We start from the raw sequence: 24,294 nt of genomic DNA on the forward strand, positions 1-24,294 counted from the left end.
GACATAAGTCCTGAACCCTATTTACTTGGACTACATGATCTCCGAGTTTCCTTGCAGCTTTGAGTCCATGATTCCACAAGCAGGGGTGACTGGAAAAAATCTGTGACCATGATGAAAATATCTCACACACACACAATATGTTACCCATTACATGTATATACAGATGCATATACATACACACACACACATATATATATATATACACATAGACCCACACATATATACACACACACATATATATATATACACATACACACATGTACATATTTATACATACACACATAAATGCATGGAACTGAAGTTAGACAAATTCATTAAGAAGATTGAGATCATGCCCCTAAGGCATACTGTACTTGCCCAGACTATCCTTTCCTGAACTATGACAACAACTCTATCTGGCTCTAATTGAAAGTAGAATGAAACTCACATATATACTTAAACATATATATCTACATATACATACACACACACACACACACACACACACACACACACACACACTGTTCCTGATTTTTAAGTCTTTATAAGGAGACTTAGATTATAAGGATTATTTACCAAAGCAAAGACATCCCTATTCTTGATTCATATGATACCTTGTAACTCCAAACTTTTGTACGTGTTGAGGGCTAATATGGCTATCTAGAGGTCATGCAGTTCAAAATATAAGCCTGCAGAAAGTGAAGGCTAGCCTTGGAAATCTGTTATATATTATGGGGGTTCTTAATTTTTAAAAATTTTGCAAGGGACGCCTTTGGCAGTTTGAAGCTTTCTAGTTCTCAAAAATGCATAAAAGATTGGAGTCAGCTAGGTTATAAAATGGGTAGAATAATGGACCTGGAGCCAGGAAGACCTCAGTGCAAATCTACCTTCAGATACTTATTAGCTGGGTAACCTTAGGCAAGTCACTTAAGCTCTGTCTGCCTTATTTTCCTCATTTGTCAAATAGGGCAAATAATAGTATCTCCTTGCCAGCCTTGTGATGATGACAAAAATGCTATAATAATTATAAGTACTTTTCAATTTTAAAGTGCCATACGAATGCGATTATTATTGTTACTATTGCTAATAAAATGCATAGGATTACAAATGAGACTAAGTGTATTGACATATAGTTCTCTATCATATATATGTATGCATGTGTCTCTGTGTCTGTCTGTCTATCTATCCATCTACCTGCAGTTCAAGGACCTCAGACTAATAGCCCATGATAGAGGGATGGAGAAGTGTTGTTGTTCTTCAAACTCAAAGAAGGCCAACATGATATCACTATGTTGGGGTTAAGGTACAATGTGTTTGACTGTGGCCAATATGAATTTAGAAGGCCCTACCACCGACTGGGTGCAAATAGTCTGTGTGAACATTTGGAATGTAGGCATATTCATTCCAATAGTATGGAGAAATAGTGTGAAATTGTAGACAGGTCTTGAAGCCAAGAGGACCTGGGTTCAAGTTCTGTCTTTGACACATACTGTCTGTGTGACTGACCATGGGCAAATCATTTAACCTCTTATTTCTCTAAGCAAGTCCTTAAGGTTATAACTTGCAAAGAAAGTCATGATCTGTATAATACAGGGAGGGGCCTCACCCAGAAGATCCCTATACTAGTGAAATCACAGGTACATTCATTTTCTCTCTTCCCTGTATGTAGGTGATGATTGAACTGCTGGAAATGAAAGAATATCCAGATAGATAATGGGAAGATATAATTCAGAACTTTGGGAAACATCATGAATCGGTGGAACTAGTAAAAAAAAAAGTTCCTGGAATGTAGTAGGTACTTAATAAATCTTGATTAATAACTTGTTAACTAGACCATTCCTTTTTAGGAAAAGTAATGGATGAAGGTGTTTCAAGTATGGAATGCTCCAAAGAGGTAATGAATGACAGCTGGTCCATACTCTATGCATACTTATTCATGGAGAATGGGTTTGTCTTTTGTTTTCAAAGAGGAAATGATGACATGACTTGCAGTTGACTTTGATTTGAGTGAAGGAGGGCTGTGCACTTTCTCCTCCACAGCCATCTTGGGCCCGTGGCCCGACATTCATCAGGACAACTGATAATAGAGAATAAGGATCAACTTAAGACCATTGGTTTTGCAAATCAGGAGGCATTTGATAACCTTTGAGAGAACCAGATTACAGGAGATGAAGAGTAGTGGTGACAAAGCAGAGGCAGGGAGTGTAAACTGACTACACTTTCAACAAATTTCCTTCAAAAGCTATTCTTTTCAGCGTTTGATTCCACTCATCTTGTTTTCAAATGGCACACTTCCCAAAACCCATTCAATTTTCTTTCAGATGCTCCCAATGATTTTATAACATGCAAGTTTTAAGTACAATGAAATATAATTTAACATTGGGGGAAATATGAATATCATAGATGTGGAAATTTCCTATCAGAAATTGAGAAAATTTTTTCTACACAATGTAAATAAATTCTATAGGGAACAAAAGGCCTGTGGTTTGCTAATATGGGACAGATGGCCACATGAAGGTCTAGACTTATAGAGCTGGAGTGGGCAATGTACATTGTGAGTGACATAAAAACTCATTATACCCCCAAAGCCATCACCCCAGCAATGCGAAAATGCATCTAAAGTCCTGTCTTTTGGCTTAAGGAATAATTTTTCCAAAAGTCTCCTATCAAAATCCAAACCTATAGGCTAGGTTACTATTAGGAACTATTTTGGTCAGATATCATAAAACTCCACATTCTCCAAAGAATTGAAATCATGTGTCAACCAATAGAGACACAAAGGGTGCTTCAGAGGGCCATGGAGCATTTCTCTTCCACATAAAGGGAGCTAAGGGCATGTAAGGATAATTATTGCTTGAAGAATCAACAAAGACTGGTGTGGCTACTGCAACTTCATTGGTAGGAAGTTAAAGATATTTAGAAAATGATGAATGCTGGAGGCTTTGCAAAGATTCAAAGGCAAGCAGATCAGTACATTTAATAGCACAGATACTCTGCAGTTACTGAAGAATATTAACAGAGCTTAGGTATTTACTTACTGTTCTTTATGTTAGCCACTGATTTCTTGGGCTAACATTCTATATAATTTGTTCTAAGCCATGCCTTTTCATTCCACAATGCATATTGGAAAGATGTGGTGGAAACTGGTTATTAATCAGTGTATTCCTTTCCTCTAGGCTGTTCTATCACCTTGCATATTTATCAAGGAAATGGAATTATTTTAGACAATCCAATATCTGGCTATGTCAGAGTAATGTGCAACATCACCTCTTGACCCGAGTTAATTGGAATGAATTTCTGAAGCACAATAGGGATTTAGAAAGCTAAGTGTGGTGAGAAACAGAATTCTAATTGAAATTCTTGGTTTGGTGATGAAAGATGAAAAAAGGAGATAGTTTCAGCAGTAACCTAATTAATGACTTTTTTGTGTCTTGGCAACTTGTTAAATATTGAAAATTTTTTTTTGTAATCAGCTAGTTCTTTTCAAGGAACTGGGTGGTCTTGTCTTTTCCACTGAACTGATTGCTGAGGCTCAAAAATTATTTATTATTTTAACATGAAATAAATGGTACCAATGAAATTTTTGCCTGAACCTCTTACTTTCATTTCTTCATGTTTGCTTTAGGAGAGATTTTGTCACATTATGTGAGGGGAAAAACTAAGATGATTTAGTGTAAATATATATTTCTCTACTTAACACTGTGATTTAATTGAGAAAGAAATAAGGGATTATTTTTAGAAATAAAAAGGATTTAAGAGATTCTCTAGTCTAGCATTGCTTGAAAGCCTCTAAGGAGGGAAAAATCCACCATCTCTTGAGGCACTCCAATCTTCTTTTGCATAGCTTATTTCACTGACAAAGAAAGAGACATAGAGAGGGACTTCCCCTGAATCACATGGGTAGTAAATGACATAGCCAGACTACAAATTTGGCACTTAGAAATATGTAAGTGGATGTAACAGAAACAGGAGAGGGAGAGGGAGGAGAAAGAGAGGAAGGAGAGGGAGGAGAAAGAGAGGAAGGAGAGGGAGAAGGAGAGGGACAAGGAGAGGGAGAAGGAGAGGGACTGGGAGAGGGACTGGGAGAGGGACTGGGAGAGGGAGAGGGAGAGAGTTTATGTCGTTAAAAAAGTGGTAAAATTTGGATGAGGATACACTTGGAATAATTTCCATTCTTATCATAGAATTTGAGAATTGAAGAGGGACTTCAGTAGGCATCCTGTCCAATGCATAAATGAAAAGTATGCACATTAAAACAATGTAACAAGTGATTGTATAATCGTTGAAGATAGAATGGCAGTGTGTAGAGAGTTATGCAAGGAGATAAGTAAGTTGCTTGGATATTACAGGACTTTGGGCAAGTCTCATAACCTCTCACTATCCCAGATCTCTCTGTAGGTCTAAAAGTTGTAGATCTTCATTGATAGATGCAGTTTCTTCATTGAGAGTTACCAGTTAGGTGGCCCAGTGAATATAGCACTAGAGTTGGAGTTAGGAAGACCTCAATTCAAATCTAGCCTCACCTATTTACTTGCTCTGTGGCCCTGAACAAGTTACTCAATATTTCTCAGCCTTAGTTTTCCCACCTGTAAAATGAGGATAATAATAACACTGACGTTCCAGCATTGTTATGAGCATCAAATGAGATACATCTTTGTAAAACTTAAAATTCCATGAAACATTAGCTAGTAGTAGTAGTATTCAAATGAAATTGCAGTTCCAGTCAATTCCTTAAATGCCTACTATATATCAGATACTTCACTAAGAATAGCACAACTTTTTATGTGTTTGTGTGTGTGCACACATACACATTTTACAATTTATTACTTTCCCATGTGCCCAACAAATCTGTGAATTCAAGTATCATCTCTACTTTGTAGTCCAGAAAGCTGAGTTCTGATAATGTTAAGTGAATCACTCAGAGCCACACGTGACTTTGAACCCGGGTCATATGACTCAAAGGACACCATTTTTCCGGCTAGCATACAGTCCCTGTCAGGAAAGAGGAGATGTATCAATCTAAAGGAATAATGGGAAAATCTGGAGAATCAGAATTAGAACTGGGGAGGCATGAAGGAGTGAGTATAAGTGGCATAGACACTTAAGTACTTTTTAGGTTGATTCAAAGTAGGTAAGTGAATTACATAGAATCATATATGGTTTTGAAGACAGATTATATGATTCAAATGTTATGTGAACCAAATGTCATATGACATTTTTCCTATTAGCACACAGTACTTCTCAGTACAACATATGGTGGTCAGTATAAATTTTCTTTTAACTCAGTGTTCTTATATACATCTCTGCATGCTATCCCATTTGTGGAAGACAGGCTAGTTTCATTATGCTCTGTACATCAGAACTAGGAGAAATGTGTCAAAAGTTACAGAGAAGTAGATTTTAGTTTGCTATAAGTTAAATAAAACTTCCTAGCAGTTAGGGCTATCCTGAAAGAAAATAGACTGAGTCAATTCAAGAAGCATTTAAGTATTTACTGTGTGCTAGGTACCATGCTAAGTGTGTGTGGAAAATACAAATATAATAGAAAAACAGTTCCTACCACCATGGAACTTACATTCTAACATAAGAAGATAACACACAAAAGGGGGCTGAAAATCAGGTAAAGGGACAGGATATCAGTACAAAGGAATAATGGAAAAATCTGGAGATTCAGCACTAGAAGTCTGAGAGGCCTGAAGGAGGGAGCATAGCTGACTTGGACACATTCAAAATGAAGTTTCCGAGAGGAACTAATCATCTGGAAGGAAGGATTATAGAGACAGTGGGCTCTCCCAGGGGGCAGGAAGACTTGGATGCTTTGCTCAAAGCTTAGGCCAAACTTTTTGGTAGGAAACATTATAGAATCTTTTACTGTACTCATTTTTTCCCACTTTTTTCTCAGAACTTTGCGAAACTGTCACATATGCACAGTCAAAGATGCAGTATGGTAAACTTCCTAATATCTAAAGCTTTAATAAATACCTGTAGCAACTAACAACTGGCATGTGCTCTGCTGGGATTCAGAAAACTGATTTCTTATAAATAAGAGTTTATAAGAAAAAGCAAAATGGTAATTTTATTAAAAAATGTTAGTGCTGTTCTCTTTTTAAATAATTACCTACAATTTATTTTCAAATTCTATTTTAATTTTTAAATGAACCATATAAATTTGTCCAGTTCTTAATTTAAGCCCTTCTCACCTCCTAAGTTGCCTAGTAGTCCATAAAAATAATTCTATTTCTTCAACCAAGAATGATGCCATTTTATTAAAATTCCTACAAAGGAAAGGGAACCAAAACATAGAGGAAATGTATCAAATATAAGACCCATGGCTACATGTTGCATCAAGCCAACAATGCTCTGGAGTATAGCCAGAACCAGATTAAAATGTAATTTGGAAATATTTGACAAAATAAATGAAAATACAATAAAATATAGTGTTAACGTGTTGTTTCCTAAGTCAGAATATGGCCAGTTGGGATCCTTATAAATGATTTAGTGGCACCATTTCTATTTGATTTTGACACCACTGTCATAGGATGTAGAGAATTGGCCTCAGATCCAGAAAGACCTGAAACTAAGTCCTATCTCAAAAATATATTAACTATATGACATTGGGCATATCATAGATCCTCTTACTGCCTGAGCCAATGCTCTAAAGCTCTCGATTGCAGAGATACTGCTGTCTTGAATTTGTTGAGTCAAGTTTTCTCTTTGGGGAGTTCCATATATCAATGAAATCAAAGGTACAATCTCTATTCTCTCTCTTTACAAAGAGCAGTAGAGCTAAGGAAAGTTACTTAAAAGGTAGTGGAGACATTTCATGAATATTTGCCCAAATGTCATTTGGTCTATACATAATTTAGGTTTCTTGCTATGTTAAGGAATTCTTATTTGTGAATATGTGAAATCTCAGAAATACCTGGTATATTTATTTTTAAAGGAAACTAATTACCATGCAGGTGAGGGGATTTTAAAGGGAAAATCTTTTCTCTGGTAGTGAAAAACATTTTGGGGAGAATAGAAGGATCTTGCTATCTTTTGTTAGGTGGCATATGTCAGACTAATCGTGTTTAGAAATTGATATCTATTCACTCTTTGAGAAGTGATTTACTCAGGATTTTAAAAAGAAGGCCACAGGTGCCTGTGATGCCAGGAAATGAAGAGTACAAAGTGTCATTTAATTTTTAGAAGAAGAATGATTGTTATCAAAGACAGAGGCACAGGTAATGTGTTTAACATTAAATTTACCCTGGCTTAAAGGTATTAAGTTTCTTCCATCAGGGCTGTGACATAAATATTGTTGAAGGATTAGTTAATGGGTACTGCTGCCAATCATACTATCATACTTATCAACATGCAGAGACATTTTTGTAAAAGGTTCATTATATATGGAACATAGACCCATCTCACACACACACAAATACACACACACACACACCCCTTGAGCCTAAGCAGTTATTTTCAGAAACTTTGATTAGGTTTTCGTTACATCAACAGGATGGATACCATGGAATTTTACAGAGGGCCAGAGGGGAAAGTAAATATTTACACATCAAAGAACAGATGCTACACAGGGAAGACCTCTGTCAGGTAAAGTTATAAACTAACAAGTAAACAGTAGGGGACTGAACCAGAATTTGTAGACTAAACATTAATACTAGAGCAATACCTAGTTACTTGGCATGTTCTTATTAAGTAAAATAAGGTAATAAATGTGTGTTGGAAATTCTCTTATCACTAACCAATTAATTATTGTAGCTAAAATTTAATTGCAGCTAAATCCTGCAAGCTCCAGCTTGTTGAGGCATCTAGTTAGATGTCTTAAGGAAATGGTGATCATCAAGTCAATACAGAAAAAATAATCTTACCACATCTGTTATGAACTGAAATAGTGACACTCAGAAGAATCTAGATAGCTTTGAGAAGAAATTATAGATCAACTAACCATATAAATGGATTTAGTCTCAGTTCTCCTCTGGACATGCCTGTTGCCTCTAAGATTCACAGGCTATAGCAAATGTCCTGTACTCAGAAAAAAAAATCATAGTTGTTGGGTTTGGAGGTAGAGAACAATTTAATCCCATCTCTTCACAGGATGAGTCTTTATCAGCTTGACCACAGAAAAAAATTGTTGGAGTGTGTAAAATGATAGAAATTGAGTGATAGGATATTAGAGAGCATCTCACACTACCTTTTTGCAGGTGGAGAATCTGAATGGTGTTAAGAGAGATCTAGTTGATAACAACCAAAATTAGAACCTCGGTCTCCTAACTCATAAGGCAGCACTTTCTCCATTATAAATTGCTGGCAGCAATGAATATTTTTCATTTTGAAAAAGTAGTGAATATGGTTGAGAGGGTAAATCCCATTTACCAGTAGGAACACTTGCTATATTAAACAAGGTTGCTTAGTCCTATAACATGAATGACTAAATAGCACAGTGGATAGAGTACTGGGCCTAGAGTTAGGAAGTGCTGAGTTCAAAGATCATAAGAGATTTACTGGCTATAGGGACTCCCAGCAAGTCACTTAACCTCTGACTTAGTTTCCTCAACTATGAAATGGATATAATAGTAGCACCTACCTCCCAAAGTTGTTACAAGGATCAAATGAGATTGAATTATTAAGTGCTTAGAATGGTGCCTGGCACATAATAATAAACACTATTTAAATGTTAAGTGTTATTATTAATAATAATAACAATAATAATAGCTAACATTTATAAAGTATTTTATCATCTTCAAAGTACTTTACAAAAATAATTTTCATTTGATCTTTACAAGAACCCTAGGAGATAGGCACTATAACTATCCCCTTAATACAAATGAGGAAACTGAGATAGACAAGGATTAGTGAGCTATATGGGTCACACAGCTAGTAGGTATCTGAAGAGAAATTCAAATTTGGATCTTCCTGACTCCCCTGCTCCAGAATTCTATTCATTAGGTCTCCTAGCTGTTTCATAGTAGCCACTTAGCTGGGTTGTATAGAAGTCACCTTGAAATTGCATGTTTCATTTGAATAAATTAGTAACCATATTACTTTTAAGATTATAGGATTTTGTGTCAGTAAGGCAAGATTCATAATATCCATGGTGATCATAAATATGCCTGCGTAGTTCTGAATCACAGAATATAAGACACTCTCCATATAGAGGGCAGAAGAAGTAAAACATTTATTCGGACACCAGAGGATCAAATCCTGAAATCAATAACTCCAATTCAACATAGCAGCAATTGTATCCCAAAACCAATAAGTCTACTTCATTATAACAGCAAGGAACTTAAAACACAATATCACAGCAGGGAGGCAAGCCATCCCATAACCTTCCCCTCTCCCAGGGCCTTCCCGTAAACACTCAGTCACAAATCTTAGCTGTCTGTTTGCCTGCTTCCTCTCCTCTAGCAGTTCTGAGAGCTTGCAGTTCTGAGAGCCCTTGCAGCTCTCTTAACCCTTGCAGTTTTCTCTCCTTGCAGTTCTTTCTCTCTGTTTCTAAGCTTTATGGCTACCCTCAGGGTATATATACCCTTTTTAGGGCCCAAAGGCTTTATACCTCTTGTGACCTAATTAGCAAATGGGTGTGGGCCTTCCTACAAACAACCCTCCTCCAACCAAGTGTCCCTTAACTAACTCCACCTGAGGCATATTAAGGGGATGAATGGGCAGGGACGATCTTTAATCACATTAACACCACAGATTTATGCCAAGTAAGGAGGGTCCTCAAAGTTCAGTTAATTGAACTCACCTACTATGACTAAATCCATCTAGATGGATTGGTCAATAGCCTATTCTCAAAGATATCTAAAAAGACACTTTTCATTCTCTCTAGGTTGGTCCTAAAGAGAAGAATCAAAATTCCAAAGAATCAAAATTCCAGGTGACTTGCTAGATGACCCTGGTCATCCAAAACAGAAGGCCCATTCATAAGAAGGAAAGGTGGCAAATTTCTAATGAACTTCTATTTTCAGTCTATCAAAAACCATTTATTAAGAGACCACCATTTTGCCAAGCTCCCTTGTAGGTGCTAGGAATATCAAAACAAAATACAAAAGCTTGATCTCAAGTACAGCAGCTTACATTCTACAAGGTGTTCCTAAAGTTTGGACACATAGCAAAAATACATATTTTCAAGAAATGAAATGGATGCAATTTTTATTTAATTGGAATATTAACAAATAACATACTCAATATGATTTTGATCATTTGTGGTACAAAGGTTGATGCACTTTGCAAGATTCATGTGAACTTGATGCAATAACTCCACATTGCTGTCAATTGCCTATGGGTCCAGACTCTGGGGACACCCTGTATTTGGGAAAGCACAAGGGACAAAAATAAGCATATTCAAAATAAAATGAAGGCAACTGGGGTTGAGGGATAAAGGGAAAATCAGAAGTATGTGTTTTATCTCTTTTAAAACCTTTATTTCAATATAAATGTTAAGTATTTTTGATATTGCATTCAAACCAAGAAACAAGAAAAGAAATCCATTACTTTAATGTAAATAGATTGTATTTCTATAAATTTGCAAAGTCCTGTCCTGACAACAACATTATATCTTCATTTTGAACATGCGTACTGACATGGAACGACTTTGTGATTATCCAAGGTAACACACCCTAAGTGTCAGCCCTGGAATTTGAATCCAGGTGTTCTGATTCCACATTCACTGCTCTGTCCACTACTATACTCCACCTGCTTCAGTAGTTCCTTGAACACATCTTCAGAGGCACTGATTGTCCTCAGGACTAAGCCTGAAGCTGCCTCAAATCCTGGGTCCTGAACTATAGGGGAAAACAAGCTCAAGCCTCCTTGCCTTTCAGTTCCCCAGTGTTCCAACCAGGATTCTAAGTCAAATTCAACAGATAAGGAAGAAATTCAACCAAGCACTTAAGTAAATGTAAACAAGAAAATAAATGAGGAAGAGGTTTGCAATCAAAGTAATTGGAATCTTCCTATCCCAACTGGGTTGCTAAGATTTGCCAGGGAAATTGATGCTATTGATATATTTTCTGTCAGTTATCACTCACTGCACTCAGCATCCTTTCAGAAATGTTGATTAGACCTCTTTTAAAGGTGAAAAAAATGTGGCTCAGATTGTATAAGTACTGTTTTGGGAAAATCTTGAGCAATATAGTTTCTCATTTATGAATATAAACATTTCCTCACCTCTTAAGTCTCTAGCTTTCATTCAAATCACAGCTCCTAGACAAGACTTTATTTAGATCCTTACCCATCAGAGCTTTATCCTTTCTAAAATTAGAAGGGAAAAGTTTATTAGGTTATACTCTTTAATCTTCCTCCCCTCTCCCATCCCCACCACCATTCACACACAAAGTAGAATATAAGCTCCTTCCAGACAGGGGTTATTTTAAGGTTTGTCATTGTATTGCCCGGCACCTTGCCTCATCCCTTTCATGTAGAAATCATTGCAAGTTCTTATTGGATTTCCTTTTTAGAGATTATTAGCATAATTCCTTGGAGAGATAAAAGGTACCTAGGATTGTAATGGGAATGAATCTCTCCCTGTACCTTGGTGTCTTGATGATAGGAGGTTTCTTATGAAAAGGAATTTGGGACTGTTTCCAAGTAGCTTCAATTCTTTATTTCAGACACTAGCAGGAATTAGTATGACTTTGCAGGAGGGAAACCCTGGGAAATATGATTTGGTAGAACAATGTCCTGCCTCTAGAAAGAGCAAAATGAACTTCATAAGGACCAAGTCAGAGCAGCATGCTAAAGGAATAGTTTGGGAAAAAAAAAAAAAAAAAAAAACAACTGTTTCTTGTCTCTGTCTCTGTCTCTGTTTTACTGTCTATTTCTTCCTGTAACTTACTTAACTTGTCCTCTAAGAAGTTGGATGCTATACCACTTGGAGCATATGTGTTTAGTATTGATATTGACATATTTAGTATTGAAATTGCTTCATTGTCTATGGTATTTTTTTTAGCAAGATGTAGTTTCTTCTCTTATCTCTTTTAATTACTTCTATTTTTGCTTTTACTTTGTGATCAGGATTGTTACCCCTGCTTTTCTTTTCTTTTTTTTTTTACTTCAGCTGAAGCATAAGAGATTCTTCCCTAACCCTTTACTTTACTCCATTTGTATCTTTCTGCTTCCAGTGTGTTTCTTGTAATCAACATATTGTAGGATTCAGTTTTTTGCTCCCCTATGCCATCCACTTCCATTTTATGAGTTCTTCCTGTTTGCCTTAACAGTTATGATTACAGTGCATTTTCCCCCCCACACCATTCTGCATCCTGTTTGTCCTCTCTCTCCTTTCATACTTTCCCTCCTCATGAGAGTGTTACATCTGTCCACCACCTCCCCGATCTGCCTTCCTTTCTGTCAGTCACTACTTCCCCTTACTTGATCTCTTCCCCTCAAACTTCCCTTTTAGATAAGATAGATTTCTATGTTCAACCGCTTGTGTACTGTCCCTCTTTAAGCCAATAGTGATTAGAGTAAAGTTCAAGAGATGCCCATTGTCCAGCCTCCCATCTTCCCCTCCATTGTAATAGGTATCTTGTGTCACTTAATGTGAAATAATTTACCCCATTCCACTTCTCCCTTCCTTCTGTTCCCTTTATACTCCTCTTTCTCATCCCTTTAATTTTTTGTGTCATTTCCTCAAATTCCCATATTCTCTGTCTATGTATATTTCTTTTAGCCCTACTATGAGTGAAACAATTTTTAAAAATTGCAAGTATCTTTCTCCCATGCAGGGGTGTAAATAGTTTAACTCTACTTTATCCCTTATGTTTTTTTGTCCCTTTTCACCTGTTTATTCTTCTTTTGGGTCTTGATATTGGAGGTCAAATTTTTGGTTTAGTTCTGGTATTCTTCTTATGAAAGCTTGAAATCCCTTTATTTTGTTGAATAACCATTTTTTTCCTTGATGTATTGTGCATAATTTAGCCAGGTAAATGATTCTTGGTTGTAGTCCTAACTCCTTTGTCTTCCAATATATTAAGTTCTATAATCTTTGGTTCTTTAATGTTGCAGCTAGCAAGTCCTGTATAATCCTGATTGTGATTCCCTAATATTTGATTTTTTTTCTTTCTGGCCACTTATATTTTTTCCTTGACCTGATAGTTTTGAAATTTATCTATAAAGTTCCTTTGAGTTTCTATTTTGGGTTCTGTTTCCTGAGGTGATTGGTAGATTCTTTCAATGCCTATTTTACCCTCTACTTCCATGATAATTTCTCAAAATATGTTGTCCAGGTCATCCTTTTCATTATGGCTTTCAGGTGTAGACCAACATTTCACACCATATACCAAGATAAGGCATAATGGGTATATGATTTAGACATGAAGGGTTAAACCATTAGCAAATTAAAAGAGCAAGGAATAGTCTACCTGTCAGATCTATGGGGAGGGGAAAAATTCATGACCAAACAAGCCATAGAGAACATTACAAAATGTCAAATAGATGATTTTTATTATATTAAATTAAAAAGCTTTTGTAGAAACAAAACCAATGCAACCAAGATTAGAAGGAAAGCAGAAAGGTAGGGAACAATATTTACAACAATCTTTTCTGATAAAGGGCTCATTTTTCAAAAGTATAGAGAACTGAGTAAAATTTATAAGAATACAAGCCATTAGCCCATTGATAAAGGTCAAAGAATATGAACAGGCAGCTTTTAGATGAAGAAATCAAAGCTTCTATAGGCATATGAAGAAGTGCTCCAAATCACTTTTGATTAGAGAAATACAACTTAAAACAACTCCAAGATACCACCTCACACCTATCAAATTGGCTAATATGACAAAAAAGTAAAATGATAAATGTAGGAGAGGATGTGGGAAAATAGAGACCCTAATGTACTGTTGGTGGAGTTGTGAACTAACCCAACCATTCTGGAGAGCAATATGGAACTATGCCATAGTTCCAACCAAACTGTGAATACCCTTTGATCCAGAGATACCATTACAAGGTCTGCATTGCAGAGAGATCATACAAAAGGGGAAAGGACCTACATGTTTAAAAATATTTATGGTAGCCCTTTTCATGGTGGCAAAATGTTGGAAATTGAGGGGATTCCCAGCAATTGGGGAATGGCTGAACAAGCTGTGATATATGAATGTAAAGGAATACTATTGTGCAATAAGAAATGAACAGTCAGATTTCAGAAAAACCTGGAAAGACTTGTATGACTTGCAAAGACTTACAAAGTGAAATGAGCAGAACCACGAAAACGTACATAATATCAGAAATCTTGTGTGATGATCAACCATGGATGACTCAACTTTTCTCATCAACTCAATGATCTGAGGCATAAGACAAAGGACTCAGAAAGGAAAATGCTATCCACATCCAGATAAAGAATTGTTGGACTTTGAATACAGATCAAAGTATATCATTTTCACTTACTTTATTCTTTTTCATGTTTTTTTTCTTTTGATCTGTTTCTTCTTTCACAACTGTGACTAATATGGAAATACATTTTACATAATAGAACATATGTAACCTATATCAAATGTCTTACCATTTTAGGAACAGGGGAGGGGAGGGAGCGAGGTATAAAAATTGGGAACTCAAAATTTTGAAAAAAAATGAATGCTAAAAAAGTGTCTTGACATATAATTGGGGAAAAATAAAATAGTATAAAAAAGAAAGAAATTACAGGCAACTGGTAACCCACCATTGGGTACAGAACCAGATGCTATTAGGCAACTAAAATTCCCTATGCCCACTTCCAGATAACAGTTCAAGTGTGGGAAGGAGTACTTTTAGTCACAAAGGAGCAGGAACTCTCAGGAGTCATATGACTTCCAGTCTCAAGGAAGCAGGGACCCATCCTGTGTAAAAACCAAGGGCACATCAGGAGAGCAGTGACCACACCTCTCCCTGGATGATACCACTTTGGAAACATAAACAACTTCTAAACCCTCAGAACTATATCAGAAAACAATAATGCCTAAAAGCCTGAAGCTTGGTACAGTGTCCCTTCCTCACCCAAGTTCTAAGCCATGAAATAGTCTGGAAAAATGAACAAACAACAACAGAAACCTGATCGTACAAATCTAATATGGGCACAAGAAGATCAAGACAAAACAAAAGAGAATGGTGTCAGAACAATTGTAAGCAAAGCTTCAAAGGGGAAAAACTAAGTGATTTTGACACAAACCCAAAAGAATGACACAAACCCAAATGAATTCAAGTTTAGGGGGAAGTGGGAAAAATTGTGCCTGGCTCTGCTTATTTCTCTTTACTCTTCTCACCTCGTAATGAACACATTTACATTTCTAAACTGTTATTTTATCCTTTCACCAATGGAAATATAAATATAGTGAGTGGAAGAGGGAGAGGTTAGGGAAAACTAAGGGTAGAGTAGACCTCAAAGCATAGTAGATTGCCATGTGCACTGCTACACAAAAGATTACTTTAACTACCCAAATGTAGAGATCCCAGATCCACTGCCCTAACTCGTTTCCTCTTTTCCAGAGAAAAGTCATGAACTTACTTGGAACATATTTAGTTAGTACTCAAATATATTATCTATCATGTCTCAGATGTAGCTTGAAACACTGAGCAGACATGAATTTATTTTATTTTAAAATGTTGTATTTATAATGCACTCTCTGGTAATATTACATAGAACATAGTCCAAAAGGGTAAGAAGTCATAAAACACAGAGTTTTTAAAAATCATTTTTGTCATACTTATTTTAGAATTTAGCATAGAAGTTTTTTTTTAAGATTCAAGCTGTTTTATCTCTTCTTGACAAACTGAATTGTGTATTTGTCCTACTAAAAATGACTCATTTTTAGAAAAATATTTTTTTCTACAGAAACAAGCATATATTTTTCCACATCTCCCTGTTTTCAATCATTAAAACAAATATATCATAATTGAGATAGTTTCACAAGTACTTTAGTCATAGTGAGCTTTATACACACACACACACACACACACGCACATACACACATACATATATAATATACATGCATGTGTGTTTATGTTTTCATTCACCAAAAATGAAATTGCATAATATGTGAGCAGCAACATTGTGTTGAATATTGTTAGACTATTGCTACTTGATTTGGTACAATTAACTTTTAGGCATAACATATACATTCAATATCTTAGGTGTAGATTCACTCTTGTGCTAAGCAAAATCCTCCTGAGAAGTAATGTGTTAAAGGGGATTAGGACTCAAGAGACCTTGATTTTCTCCCTAGAAATGCCACCATCTAGCTATATGTTTGGACAATATATTTCAATTCTTTTTGAATATGCAAGATGGTGGTGCAGAAGAATTGTTTTATATAACCTAATATTTTATGAATTTGACAAGTATGTAAAAGTACTCCACCTTATGAACATACTATAGTTTTGTCAATTAAATATCATCTTCATTTTTCTATGCTTAGAACTAAAAAGAAAATTTTAATGAACTAATATCTTCATCCTGGGGATTAGAAACTAAACGTAGTCATATTTGGTTGTAATTGTAATGCTATGAATAGTTATTCATTATTTCCATGAATGCCAAACAAATCATTCATTATCCAAACAGTTAAGCTTTAATTTGTGTCTGTATTTTTATTTTGTGTTGCCTAAATAAATCACAAATTTAAAGCGTTATGATCTCTCTAAAGGCTATATTTAATATTTTTCCTTCTTTTATATTAACATAATTTCTGTGTTTTAGCACATGGTCTGTTTTTGTAAACATACAAAATGGCACTGAGAATATGCATATTTTAAAAACATTGCCATTTAGAAATACCATGTTTTTCAGATCAAAATTCTCCAAAAGTTTGTTCTGTAGGTGATTTTGTTTATATTTATCTTTTTGTTATATTTGTTCATCTCTGAGAGATATTCTACAATTAGTATGTTACTCTCTCTATCTTTTTGTCATTACATTATTCTTAAAATTATATTTAAAAGCTACACCACATGGTACTTTTACATTTAATATTGACATTGTTTCGTTACCTATGGCTCTTTTGTCCCTCTAAATAGCGTGGTTGTTTTTATTTAATTGTCTCTTTGTGTTATTGCATGATTGAAACTCCTACTTTTTTGGATCATCTGATGAAATAGTAATTTTGCTACAGCCTCTTAAATGTTTCTCGTGCAACAATTTGCTGGATATTTTATCCATCTTGTCCTGATTGTTTAATATACTCACATTTAAAGTCATGATGCATAATTTTGTGGTTTCTTCCATTTATTAAAAAAATGGTGCCCTTCCTTTTTCAAGTCAGTTCATTATCCCCTTAACTAGTTTTGCTTACACTAACTAATTTGATGCTAAATTATTCCCACAGGTTCTCTCACTCCAATTTGTGTAACTCATACCAAGTTGGATTTTCTTGAATTGTTCACTTCTTTGTCTTATGTGTGTATACATAAATGCATACATAAACGCATTTACCTTTTTTCCTTGCCAATTCTTTGCCCAAATAAATGAGTAGTTTAAAATCTTCTCATCTTTTTTAACATCATAATGTTGGTAAGTTTATTTTACTATTCTTTTCCATAAGATCTACTTTGTCTTGTTTTCTTCATTATTTCTCTGCCATTTGAGTTTTTTTTCCTGAATTTTACTCTAGTTTCTGATTTATGCAGGGTAACCCTTTGTTTCTTCTTTGCTCTCTTGGGTTTTGAAGGCTGCTTCCATTTCCATGTCTGATTTATTGTAACTGCAGAGTAATTCTTTTATTCAAATAGCATTTCCATAATATTTAAATATGTTTCTCCTGGCCAGTTGTAAAATGTGTTTCTTGTCACCGAAATGATCATATTTCACCATTATATAGCTCAGAATTTAGAGTGATTTTTTTCTGGCCACTATTTGTAGATTATTTAATTGAATTCATTATTGCCCATTTCTAGAAATTCTGGATATTTTCCTTCTCTTGTATTTGCATTATAGTATTCTTTTTCCCCTTTTGCCCATGTGTCATTGTTATGCTACTTCTTTCCTGACACTGGGAGTTGTCCACAAAAAGAAATGTTTCCATGGAGATCTTCCTTCACTAGAAGTCTTCCTGCAAGCAGAGCCTTAATGATCAATCAATTAATATGCTTATTAAATGCCTACTATGTAAGGCACTCTGCTAGGTACCGGAGACATAAAGATGAAAGCAAAATATCCTCTGCCCTTGAAGAGCTTATATTCTAATGAGGGAGGAAACAGGATCATATATATGTACATACAAAGCAGATAAAAGATATCCTTGGACAGGTGAGCAAAATGCCTCATGGGGAAGGCAATACTTGAGCTGAATCTTGAAAGAAATTAGGTGCTCAAAGAGGCAAGATGAAGAAATAGTGTATTCCAGTCATGAAGGATAGCCAATGCAAAGAAGTGGAGATAAGAGAGAGAATGTGGTGTGAGGGACAGCAAGAAAGCCAGTTCAATTGTACCTTTCAGTGAATGAAGCGAAATAGATGTCTCAGTGGTTAGAGTACCAGGCCTGGAGTCAAGAAGATCTATATTTCAATTTGGCCTCAGAAACTTACTAGCTGTAGGACCCTGGGAAAGTCACTTATCTTTTGTTTGCCTCAGCTTCCTTATCTGTAAAATGGGGATAATAATAGCATCTACCTCCCAAAATTGTTATGAGGACCAAAGGAGATTATAATTGTAAAGAACTTAGCACAGTGCCTGCAACATAGTAAGCACTACATAAATGTTAGCTAAGATGATGATGATGATGATGATGATGATGATGATGATGTTACCTAGAAAGAGAGAATGTACCCAGTTTTAAATTTCAAAAAGTGGAGCTTATATTGAAGTCTAGAGATTGTAAGTATCCACTGCAGGGTGGAGCCAAGTTGGTAGAATAAAAGCAGGGACTTGCTTGAGCTCTCCCCCAAACCTCTCTAAATACCTGTGAAAAATGACTCTAAACAAATTATAGAACAACAGAACCCACAAAATGAAAGAGTGAAACAAATTTCCATCCCAAGAGAACCTGGATGGTCCACAGGAAAGGTCTGTTTCACTAACCTGAGAGAAGAGCATAGTTCAGCATGGGTCATGCTGGCACAGATGGGGCCAGAACAAACATCACGGGACTGAATCACTGGCAGCTCTGGTGATTTCCAGACTTCTCAACCCCAAAATACCCAGGACATTGGAAGGTCAGTGGGAAAAGTCTGTTGACCTGGGTTTGAGAGGAGCACAGTCCAGCCCCAGGGTGGTGGCTGGTGTGGTAGCAGGATTCACTGCTTCCAGAACTCTTGGCCCATGGACAGTAGGGGGTTCAAGTGGCTGATGAGAGGAGGATTGTAGGGACCTTTTTAATGACACTGAGGCAGGATTCTATTGCTTTACCCATGCTTCAATCTGTGTCGCAGTCCTGGGGAGAGAAAGAGTGCTGGTGAGGCACAGCTTGTGGCAGTGGTGAAGAAGGAATCCTCTTCACATTTCCAAGGCAGAAAAGAGTGCTTGTGGTGGTCGCTCTTAGACCAGAAAACAGACCAAGAGAGGAGTAAACACCTCTCCTTTGATCATATAACCTTGGGAGAACTGAAGATTTACAGGTGAAAGGTGAAGATTTACAGCTGAAAACAGCTGCACAAAACCCCTGAAGCTTGGGACAGTATACCTTCCACACTAGAAGCAGAGACCTTAACAAAGAGCTAATGAGTCAAGTAATTGGCTGGGAAAACGAGCAAACAGCAGGAAAAAAATCAGACTACTTTGGTGACAAAGAAGATCAAAACATACAACCAGAAGAAGACAACAAAGTCAAAGATCCTGCATCCAAAGCCTCCAAGAAAAATAAGAATTAGTCACAGGTGATGGAGGAGCTCAAAAAGGATATCGAAAATCAAGTAAGAGAAGTAGAGGAAAAATTGGGAAGAGAAATGAGAGTGATGCAAAAAAATCATGAAAAATGAGTCAACAGCTTGCTAAAGGAGACCCAAATAAACACTGAAGAAAATAACAACTTAAAAAATAGACTGACCCAAATGGCAAAAAAGCTCCAAAAAGCCAATGAGGATAAGAATGCCTCAAAAAGCAGAATTGGCCAAATGCAAAAGGAAGTCCAAAAGACCACTGAAGAAAATACTACTTTACAAATTAGAATGGAGCAAATGGAAGCCAATGACTTTATGAGAAATCAAGAAATTATAAAACAGAACCAAAAGAATGAGAAAAATAGAAGACAATATGAAATACATCATCAGAAAAATCACTGACCTGGAAAATAGATCCAGGAGAGATAATTTTAAAATTATTGGACTACCTGAAAACCATGATCAAAAAAGATTCTAGACATCATAATTCAAGAAATTATCAAGAACTTCCCTGATATTCTAGAACTAGAGGGGAAAATAAATATTGAAAGAATCCACTGATCACCTCCTGAAAAAGATCCCAAAAGGAAAACTCCTGGGAATATTATAGCCAAATTCCAGAGTTCCCAGGTCAAGGGGAAAGTATTGCAAGCAGCCAGAAAGAAACAGTTCAAGTATTGTGGAAACATAGTCAGAATAACACAAGATTTAGCAGCTTCTACATTAAGGAATAGGAATGCTTGGAATATGATATTCTGGAAGTCAAAGGAGCTAGGATTAAAACCAAGAATCACCTACCCAGCAAAATTGAGTATAATGCTTCAAGGGAAAAATGAGTATTCAATGAGATAGAGGACTTTCAAGTATTCTTGATGAAAACACCAGAGCTGAATAGAAAATTTGATTTTCAAATGTAAGAATCAAGAGAAGCATGAAAAGGGAATCAGGAAAGAAAAATCGTAAGGGACTTATGAAAGTTGAACTGTGTGTGTTCTTACATGGAAAGATGATAATTGTAACTAAACAGACCCCCTCTCAGCATTAGGGTAGTTGGCAGAAACAGATAGATAGATAGATAGATAGATAGATAGATAGATAGATAGATAGATAGATAGATGACAGAGGGCATAGGGTGAGGTGAATATGAAGGGATGATAAAAATAAAATTAAGGGGTGAGAGAGAACTATATTGGGAGAAGCAGAAAGGGAGAGGTAGAATTGAGTGAATTATCTCACGTAAATAAGGCAAGAAAAAGCTTTTACAATGGAGGGGAAGAGGGGAGAGGTGAGAGGGAATGAGTGAACTTTACTCTCATTGGATTTGGCTTAAGGAGGGAAAAACGTACACACTCAATTGGGCATGGAAATCTATCTTACCCTACAGGAAAGTGGCGGGGGGAAGGGATAAGACAGGGGGGATGATGGAGGGGAGGGAAAATGGGAGGAAGGGGTAATCAGAAGCAAACACTTTTAAGGAGGGACAGCGTCAAAGAAGAGAATAGAATAAATGGGGAGTGGGACTGGATGGAGGGAAATATAATCTTTCACAAGATGACTGTTATGGAAGTATTTTTCATAACTACACATTTATAACCTATATTGAATTGTTTGCCTTTTCAGTGGGGGTAGAGAGGGAGAGAGAAAGGGAGAGAATGTGGAATTCATAATTTTTAAAAGAAATGTTAAAAATAGTTTTTACACAAGACTGGGGAATAAGATATACATATAATGGGGTATAGAAATCCATCTTACCTTACAGGAAAAGAGAAGGGAAAGGGTTGAGAGAAAGGGGGTGGTGATAGAAGGGAGGCTAGATTGGGGGAAAAGGGAATCAGAATGCATGCCATCTTGGGGTGGGGAGAGGTGAGAAATGGGGAGAAAATTTGGCTATTATAATAATCTAGGAAAGAAGTGATAAAAGCCTGAACTAGGGTGGCAGCTGTCTGAATGAAGAGAAAGTGATTGATATAGGCATGTTGTGGAGGAAGAAATGATACAATTTGGTAAATGATTGAAAATGTAGAGCAACTGAGGAGTCAAGAGAGGCATTAAGGTTAGAATCCTGGTTAGCTGGATGGATTGCATTGCCCTTGACACAACTTAGGATAGTGCCTTGCACATAGTAGGCAGTTAATATTTGCTTGTTGTCTGAATGACTAACAATAATAGAGAAATTCTGAAGAGAGGAGATGTGGGACAAAAGACAGAATCATTTTGGGCATGGTGGTTTTGAGATATCTGTAGGATAATTTGAAATATTCAATAGTCATTTGGTGATGTGGGACTAGTATTCAAAAGAAAGTCTATACTTGGATATCTAGATTTGGCATCATCAACATAGAGACAATAATTAAACCCATGAAAGCTGATGTGGTTACCAACAGAGAGAGTATAGAGAGAAGAGTAGAGGACCCAGGCACACAGAGTTTTACAGCAGCAGGAATGCTGACTTTGAAGTTGGAGGACCTTCACTTACTCTAATAAGACCTCAGGCAAGTCATTTAATCTTACTGGAGCTCATTTTCCACATATTTAAAATAAAAGGATTGAAGTAGATAGCCTCTAAAGTTCCCTTCTAGCTTTCAACCTATTATCCTATGATCCTTGGGGTTTGCCTTAAGGGGTGGGATATTAAGAATGATTCAGTAAAAGAGACTGAAAAAGAATAATCAGACAGGAAAACAGAGAGAATAATGATGCCAAAACCCAGAAAGGAGAATGTAAGTCTGAGAAAAGGGTGGCCAATAAAATCTAGTGCTGCATCGAAGTCAAGAAGGCTAAGAACTAGGAAAAGACCATTGCATTGCAGTTAAGTGATAATTGCTAAAGTTGGAAAGAAGAATTTCAAATTAGTGATGAGGATGGAAGGCATATTGCAATGGCTAGAATAGAATGATAGAAGGGGAAGTAAAGGCAACATTCCTTTTCAAGGAATTTGACTAAAAGGGGGAGGAAATGATATACAATAAACAGTGAAATATTTATTATACTGTTGGATATGGGATTCTGGTACAAGTATAAGATGAATTACATGGCCTCCATTATCCTTTCCAACTGTGAATTTCTGTTACTCTGTGAAGAAGGTTGCTAATGTCACATAACTCTTAAGTGGTACATCCATTATGTGAACCCAGGTCTTTTGACTCCAAGCTTAGTGTTCTTCTTGCTCATAAGCAACAAGACAGCATATATATTGTCTTGTTGCATACACACACATATATAATGTGTAAATATGTGTGTATAAGTATATAATATATACATACACATATGCATATGTTTGTTGTATGTGTATATGTATATATAAACATATACACACACATATATGTATATTTCACATCTTGCATCTACTACTTGAGAATTATGTGACATTGGCAACCCTCTTCACAGAACAACAGAAACAGAAAGTTGGAAAGGATCTTGGAGGACACATATTCCATTTTATACTTGTATAAGAATCCCATGTTCAACAGTATTTACAAATAATCCACTATTTGCTATATAATATTTCTCCTCTTTCTTATTCAAACTCCTTGAAAAAGAATGTTACTTCTATTTCCTCTTCTCTCACTCTATTCTAAATCTTACTTACTATGTACCAGGCACTGTGCTAAGCATTAAAGATATAAGTAGATGCAAGCAGACAGTCCTTGCTTTCAATGAGCTCACACTCTTATAGAAGAAGACAGTATACAAGAGGGAGATGCAAAGAAGAGGTGGGGAAGTGAGGACAGCTAAAAGCAGGCATGGTGTTAAAGTTTAGAAAGTCAGAATCAGAGGCCAGAGGGTAAGTAAGGTTGGCCAGTCTGGGCAGCTCCCTAAAATGGAGGCCCTGGCAGGAACTCACCAATGTGAAAGGGATCAACATGGTGGGGAGAATTCCAGAATGAGAAGATCTTAGGATTAGTTGAGTATTCTGTTTGGTGCAGAACCTAGGACCTGAGGAAAGTTTTAGGGAAAGACAGAAACTGAAGCATGGTATAGACGTACAGTAGGTCAAAAGTAGAGGCAGGAGGAGAATATACTAGCAGAAGAATAGAGCTATACCACCAGACTACAAGCTTTCCTTTTCCAGGAGACTTAGTATATTTGGTATGCAGTCCTGATTGATGGGACCGTTCCAGTTCTATTAGTTTCTAGATCACATAAGACACCAGCATGTAGGTATCAAATTTATAAATAAATAAAGACTTGGTGTCAGGTATAAACAAAAATTAAATCACTGAACTTTTTTCCTGATCAAGAGTAAGATGGCTATATGAAACTCAATAAAGTGAGATACAACCAGTGTCAAGACTTCTTAAAACTGTGAGCAAAAATGAAGGCATTAACATAGGTTAATTTGGAGGTATGAATCATCCTTCACAAATCCTATAGAGAGGCCTGGTCCTAGGGAAAATTATGAAGTAGGCTAAATTTGTCTTTAAAATTATTTACCTCACCTCTTGTTTATCCTTTTCCTTCCCTTCCCAAGTCTTTTCTTACCCCCACTGCATGCCAGGCACCAATTCTTCTCAACTCCATGTTTCCTGTCTACAT

Source organism: Trichosurus vulpecula, chromosome 3 (genome assembly GCF_011100635.1).
Source record: "Trichosurus vulpecula isolate mTriVul1 chromosome 3, mTriVul1.pri, whole genome shotgun sequence".
NCBI lineage: Eukaryota > Metazoa > Chordata > Mammalia > Diprotodontia > Phalangeridae > Trichosurus > Trichosurus vulpecula.